Source organism: Malania oleifera, chromosome 1, assembly GCF_029873635.1.
Source record: "Malania oleifera isolate guangnan ecotype guangnan chromosome 1, ASM2987363v1, whole genome shotgun sequence".
NCBI classification, from domain to species: Eukaryota; Viridiplantae; Streptophyta; class Magnoliopsida; order Santalales; family Ximeniaceae; genus Malania; species Malania oleifera.
Genome location: NC_080417.1, coordinates 131042430 through 131049724, shown reverse-complemented (window position 1 = coordinate 131049724; position 7295 = coordinate 131042430). Strand labels below are relative to the sequence as shown.

Below are 7295 nucleotides of genomic sequence, written 5' to 3'. Positions count from 1 at the left end.
AATAAAATAAGTAGACCATTTTGCCTAATAATGGATGATGAATTATGTGAATGGTAAATTTCAAGGACGAAATTTTATAAGGAGTGGAGAATGTAACAACCCGAATAATAATGGAATTTAAATAATAAGAGGATGGGAAATGGAAACGATAACAGAAGGAGGAAGTCAACTTCGTTGACGAACGCGAACATTTTGGAAGGAAAAGCCAAAGGGGGGTCATCAGGAATTTGTCGACGAATACAAGGGATTCGTCGACAAGATCTTAATAGAATTCATCGACGAAGAAATACTGAGAGGGTTTGAGCTGACTGAATTTCGTCGATGAATTTATTAAAGGATTCGTCGATGAATGACGTGGCTCATCGGCGAATCCAGTTCTATATATATATATATATATATATATCAAAAATATGATTTTTTAACTTTATTATTAAGCAATCTTCATCCTCTCTCTCTCCCCTTCAACCCTCTCTCTCTCTCATCATTTTTGGGCCATATTTACGCCGAATCGACAATCCGAAGTCACCATGACGCTCCTGGGGAAGTTCTCTCCAAATCTGCCGGAGCGAATCGTTGGTGAAAGCTTGTTGGAAATCATCCCTAAGTTGAGTTAAGACTTTTTAAGCCAAATTTGGTCTTACGACAGTTATAGGAAGTGATGTACACGTAGAAATACTGAAGTTTAATACTAGAAATTTTCAGTTTCAAGGTATTGATCAGGAAACCCTACGGGTGTGAGATTAGAGTTTATAGGGGCTTTTCTTAGTAGCCAGGTAAGGGAATAAACTAAAGCAGTTACTTTCTTGCAAATTATTTTTATTTATGAGAAAAGTTATGTTCAAGAAAAGCATATATTTTATCTATATATTACGAAGGAAATGCACGTTTGAGAAAAATACTATTATTATGTTGAAATGTATATATATGTTCAGAACCCGGATGTTAGTTTAGTTCAGTTCAGGGGTTCGGTACCATAGCTATGTATAGATCAGATATCTATGTTTAGATTAGTGCTAACCACCCCACGAGGGGGTGGGAGATGGATAGTTGGTGTGGCTTTCAGTGTAGAGTTGTAGACGTCCACTTGACAGTCTGGACCAAAGTGTGGCGGGCTCATCACACTTACAGACATTTTTGACTCGGCAGTGGTCGGCTAGCCATTGTCGAGTCCCACCTTCGGGCTACACAACCCGTCATGGGGGGTAATATATGACATTAGCTAGCTATTCATCTTAGGTATATTTTCAGTATTAGAGTTATAGAAGATGTTTTATGTACGTTATGAGTTATTAGAAAATATGAAAAAGTATGATTATTTAGTATGATATGATGAATGTTTTCGAATTTATGAAATGTACTGTGTATGTATAATTACATTAAATATTCATGTTGGAACACGGCTGTATTTAGTTTATTTTTCCTTACTGAGAAGTGTCTCACCCACAACATTAATATATTTTTCAGGAGACCCTGAGTGACCAGCGGATCGTGGCCACCGTTAAGTTAGGGATATTACCCTGTTAGGAGGGTAAGATTTTTGTACTAGGGTCAGAATTATTTTGTGTTTAACCCTAAAGTTATTTTGATGTTTATGGGGATGTATAAAAATACAGTTTTATGATATGTAGTAAACTCTGGTATTATGCTTGATAGATGGATGATTTAAATTTTATGATTGTTGCTGCTTAGGTTTCTGCTATGATTGACAGGTGTCCCCGTTATCCACGAGTTTGGGTTGACTTTTCCATTCATTATATTACATTTTATGTTAAGAAATTGAGGTTGCTACATTCTTAGTCATAGCTCTTTCGGTTGGCCATTGATAGTTATTTGAGGCCATTTCTTCCAAAAGAGAAGTAGCACCCTCAGGTGTCTTTGACATCAAAGTTCCCTCAGGCGCAGAATCAACTAAAGTCCGAGTTTTCCCATTTAACCCATTATAGAACATCTAAATTTTCAACCAATCCAGCAATCCATGTTGAAGGTAGCGTCGAATCAAATCTTTATACCTTTCCCATGCTTCATAGAATGACTTAAAATCATTTTGCTTAAATTGACCAATCTCACTCCTGAGTTGAGCTGTTTTTGTAGGTGGAAATAATTTAGCCAAAAACTTTTTTTTCATGTCCTGCCAACTAGTGATACTTCTCGGTTGTAAATGTTGACCTTATTGGTCACACCCGGTTTTGATTATGACAAATACTCATTGTATCTAATGAGCGTTTGAGGTTTTGTGCAAGAATCAAGAATGATAAGATCAAGATGTGCACAAAGCAAGAGAAGCTTGAAGACCAAATCATATTCATTGTAATAAATTTATATTGGTCTATAATAGTAATTAGGGCATTTGGTTTGTAATAAGCTCACACACATCACATGCATGATTTATTTTGTAAGCTTACACCGAACCATTAATAAGACAGGACCTTAGAAAGACCTTAGGGTTCGGTCGACCGACACTGGACTTTTTTGGTGTCTTCAAATTGGACCCCAAGTGACCTTAGGACACACACATATACACATATGTTTGTTAAGCTCTTGAATAGGACTTGCCTGGGTCAATACGGGACCGAAATGCACAGTTGGTGCACTTTCGATCGACCGGCCAACTCAGTTCACTTTGGCCTAGCAGACCGAACTCGCCCTGGGTCAACAGTTTGACCAAGTCCCGGTCGACCGAACTTCACAGTTCATTTCTTGCTGGTCGACCGAACCACCTAGGAGTCAACATTTTGACCTCTCGGTCGACCGACCACTTTTTGTACTCCAACTACCTAGTCGACCGAAGGGTCTTGGGAGAATTCCCAGCGGTCTGGTCGACCGAGCCCTTCAGTTCAAAAAGGCCCAGTCGACCGAACCTCGGGAATTTGGAAAATCACCTTGCCTCGGTCGACTAACCACTCAGTTCAAAATACTCATTGGTTGACTGAGCCATTTGAGTCCTGGTCGACCGAACCGTTTCTGGTCGACCGGACCTCTCGGGTTGCCCTGATTTTTTTACCGCAGTTAATATTTTTAAACAGGGTTAAAATACCTTAAACGTCATTAAACTTTTCAAATAATACCCAATAGGTCCCCAACGGTCATATTTTCTCCCTAGCCTATATATATGTGTTCATTTGAGAAAATTAAGTGAGATTAGCCACTTTGATTAGGGAAAATTCTTTGAAAAACCAAAACCCTATAATACTCATTTCCAAGCTCCACACACTCAATCTTACCTTCCCGTATTGCCTACATTTGTAAGTTGATCTTTGAGTGTTTATATTGATTGGTTTGCTCTCCTATCTTTGAATTGTTTGACTTATTTTGAGAGCTAAACCTTAAGTATTCTTAGGGGACTTTGTTAATAAGTCTCTCCTAAGAAGACTTATATAAAACTTTTGAGTATTGCATATTCATTGCAATATCTTAAGAAGTTGGTATTTGTATTTTGGTTGCAAAAACATTTTCAAATATCTACTGTATTTTTATCATATTTGATAAGATATTTGCTTATGTGATAAAATCTTTGTTGCAATATTCGTTAACTCATATATCCCTTGCTGAATACAAAGATTGAATATCCTTTTGCAAACCAAACTTATACGTTACTAGAGCTTCATATACATATATATATTGAGAAAACTTGTTGATTGAAATATATGAAGTTTGGATAATATCTTTGTTTGAGCACTTAGATTGAATATCCTGTGATACAAAGATCATTTAGGTTTGCACTCTCACGCACTCATTACAACGATAGTAAATTTATTTAAGAGTTGACATCTTAGACCACATTGAGCTTACAAATTATTTCATATTTGTGGTGTATATTATTGCGTGAATTTGGGTACACATCTGCTTTACTTGAAAGCACAATCACTGTACCATTTGATTGTTATACACTTTGGTTGTATTTCCAGGCACGGGCCTGAAGAGGGAGACTAGCCCTGGAATAATCTCGGATTGGCTTAGACCCGGTTAGGAAAGCTAGGTGCGTCGTCCTGTTAAGGCGTGTAGGTTGAGGTCAACCCCGCTAATTGACCTGGTTAAGGTTGAGGTCAGCCCTGTGTTAATTTGACCTAGTTGTAAACGGTGCCGCTCCACCCTTAAGTGAGCTATTAGTGGAATCCTTAAGCTTGCGAACTTGAGGCGGGGACGTAGGCACAGTTGGCCAAACCCCGATAACATATCGTGTGTTTGCTTATATTTCTGCATTTTATATTTACTGCACGTGTATGTTATGGGTGAATGATGCGTATGACTTAATTTCCACAGTATATTTATCTACGCACTTGGAAACTGTATAGACTGTTCCTAGGTTGTGTACATACCGTTGTTACATAGATCAACCTAGGTGAGAAAGTTTTAAAATTCCAATTCACCCCCCCTCTTGGGAATACACCAATTCTAACAGTAAAGATTGTAGCCAACCTCTTGCCTTGTCCCTCAAAGAAAAAGGGAACAATCTCAATCTAATGGTGTTTTTAGTAACACCATTGATCTTTACAGTGTCATAAATCTCTAAAAACATCGCCAAATGAATATTAGGATCATTAAGTGGTGATCTGCTAAATTGGGCTTGCTGCACCACACTGATCAATGTGGGTTTGAGCTCAAAGTTGTTGGCATTAATGGTCTGGCGTCGTATACCAGAGTAGTTGTCATTCATAACTAGCCGTAGATAATCCTTCAAGGCGCGTGGCTATGCATTTTGTTGTCCGTTATCCATAGCTAGTACCTTCTTTTTTCTTAGTGCTCTGAGAGTTCTTTCAATTTTCAGATCAAAAGAATAATGTCGTGGGTTCTAACACAGCGCATCAAACATTAACAGCACACCTGAAGTAAAAATAAAAAGAAAATTATATTAAAAATAAAATTCTAAATTAAAACCAAGATTACTTTATATTGATATTGGCAAAAATAAGAAGAAATCAATCCCCGGCAACGGCACCAAAAACTTGATCGGTGGAAAACTACAAGTGCACAGTATCGTAGTTTTACAGTGAAGTGATGAGAAGAGTATCGTTCTCAGGGATTGGTGACTTACTTTTGCCAAGTACCAAAATTATACTAATCTTTGCTTTATTTAGAAAAGAAATTAAGATTTTTGTAAGTGCAAATTGAAATAAAATCACTTTAAAGAAACTATTCAAAGGAAAATAAATTTTTTTTCCAAGTATCAAATTAATGAGAAAGAAAACTTCTAGGAAATCAATTTCACCTAATCTCTCACTACGCTTTACTCATTTATTTAATAGGAATTAATTTTCTTTGTTTGTTAGCAAATCTCAAATTCATTCAAAAGCCTCTGTCGATAGTCAATTGGAAACTATTCTTGTTCATCATTCAACACAAGAGTATGCAAATTAATAAAACAAAAAAGCAATAAGACCCACGATTTTCATACTACATAGGTTCATACAAGTCTCTCGATCTCTATATTTACCTATGTCGAAATATCCAAGATCTATCCTATAATTCCCTCTTTCAATAGCAAATCATAAGATCAAAATCATATAATTAATGGTCAGTTAATTAGAAGTAATAAGCTCAGAATAAATCAGACAAACATGAAGAAAATTGCTTTAGATTAGCATAGGCAAGCAAACACAGTTTGAAACCAGATTACATTGTTTTCCTAGAAACAAGAAAATTAGTTCATGCTGAAAATAAAATCCCACATAAATGAATTCACCATATTTTCTTTTCTAATGGTAATGGAAGAAAACTCACACAAAGCACAGCCAAAGCCTGCTGGTCCTTGCTGCGAAGAACACCCCAAGAACTACTTGCTGTCTGTGTTTCCTCTCTAGCGTTGACCTCCAAAAGCCTTTTAGAAGAAGCCCTTTTTTGTGTATGGCTCTATCAAATCACGTCCAATGCCTCACCAAAAGCCCTCTGTGTAGCCTCCTATGTAGCCTCTCCAAAAGAAGACCTCCCAGCCCCCTTGAAACCCTACTTTTCTTTTCCTTTATGCACCTCACCCCAACTCTCACATTGAATGGCCGGGTCACATAAAGACTCAACCTCATCTCTTTTCTTTTTTGTTTCAACGCACACTCCAAAAGCTTGTACACGACCCACACTCTTTGGTTTTCTTCTTTTAACTGAAGGTGTGCATGACCCAATTTCAAAGTCCAGCTTCTCTTTTTTTGATTTTTTTTTCAAAGCCAAGCTCACATCTTATTTTAAACAAAAGCCTAGCTACCTGAGGCCCTTGTGCATGCGTGGATATATTTGGATGCCTCCAATACCAAGCGCCACTCACGTGAATCTCACGGTTTTCCCACGTGCATGGCATATCTTCATGCTCAAATTTCGGATTTAATTTCCAGAAAAAATCTTCTTTCTTTTCTTTGAATCTGCGATAAAATTAAATGACTGGAGTGAGACCTAAAATCGGCAAAAAATAAATCAAATTAAGCCAAAGTTTAAAGTTAAGAAGTGATAAATTATTCTAATTTATTCCACTCATTAGTAACCAAGCTAAACCATTGACGGTTTGCAAAGATACCATCGACGGTTTAATGAGTGCAAACAGTCGAAGTAATAAACTTAGAACCGTCGACCATTTCACTACATCTGGACCAAACCGTTGACGGTTACAGGGTAATTGTCTACGATTTTATCCTACAAGTCAGCATACCAGTTTTCTTCATGTTTTCTCTTTGTACATGTCTTCCACTCAATCATATAAGTCACTTATTACAATGATCCTGAAGTACATATATTCACATAACTTTGATATAATAAAAGGCCACCCTAGTAAGAGCCTAATAGTGTATTTATTTTTGTGGATTGGCTTAATTAAGCTAATTACATTTATCTTGTAACGATCTCAAAATTTTAAATCATTTCATTCAATTTTTTTTTTATATAAACACATATGAGCTACTCTGATACCCTTTCTATGAAAATCTCATACCTCAAAGGGATACTGAGGTATTCCTGTATACAATAATCATACATACGCAGCAGAAACATAAACTCTACATCCATATATACCATACAATACCAGGAATCTGTATTTCTAAACTGTAGCTATATAATACATCTCTTTCCAGTAATATCTACCCCAAAAATACAAGACCCTGCGCCAACTTGCCCTAAAACTAGAGTAACCGAGAAATCTTTATCCACGAGCCTGATCTGCTCGCCTAAGTGGCTTACCTGAAAAATGTTAGAATAATAGGGTGAGTCGATGCTCAATAAGTGGAAATATGCTATTACTAGTGTGTGGTGATTAAGTTATATATATACTTTAAATAACATCTAACCTGTAATAAATGATAGATCTATAAAGCATATCT

General features: G+C 36.7%; 1 non-coding gene across 1 annotated transcript; it reads left to right on the top strand.

Annotated features, from left to right (window-relative positions):
• Window positions 1–1970: 1970 nt before the first annotated feature.
• LOC131147305 (small nucleolar RNA R71) lies at window positions 1971–2077 on the top strand. The gene has a single exon (XR_009134695.1). It is a non-coding gene; the product is annotated as a small nucleolar RNA R71 (small nucleolar RNA).
• Window positions 2078–7295: the final 5218 nt, after the last annotated feature.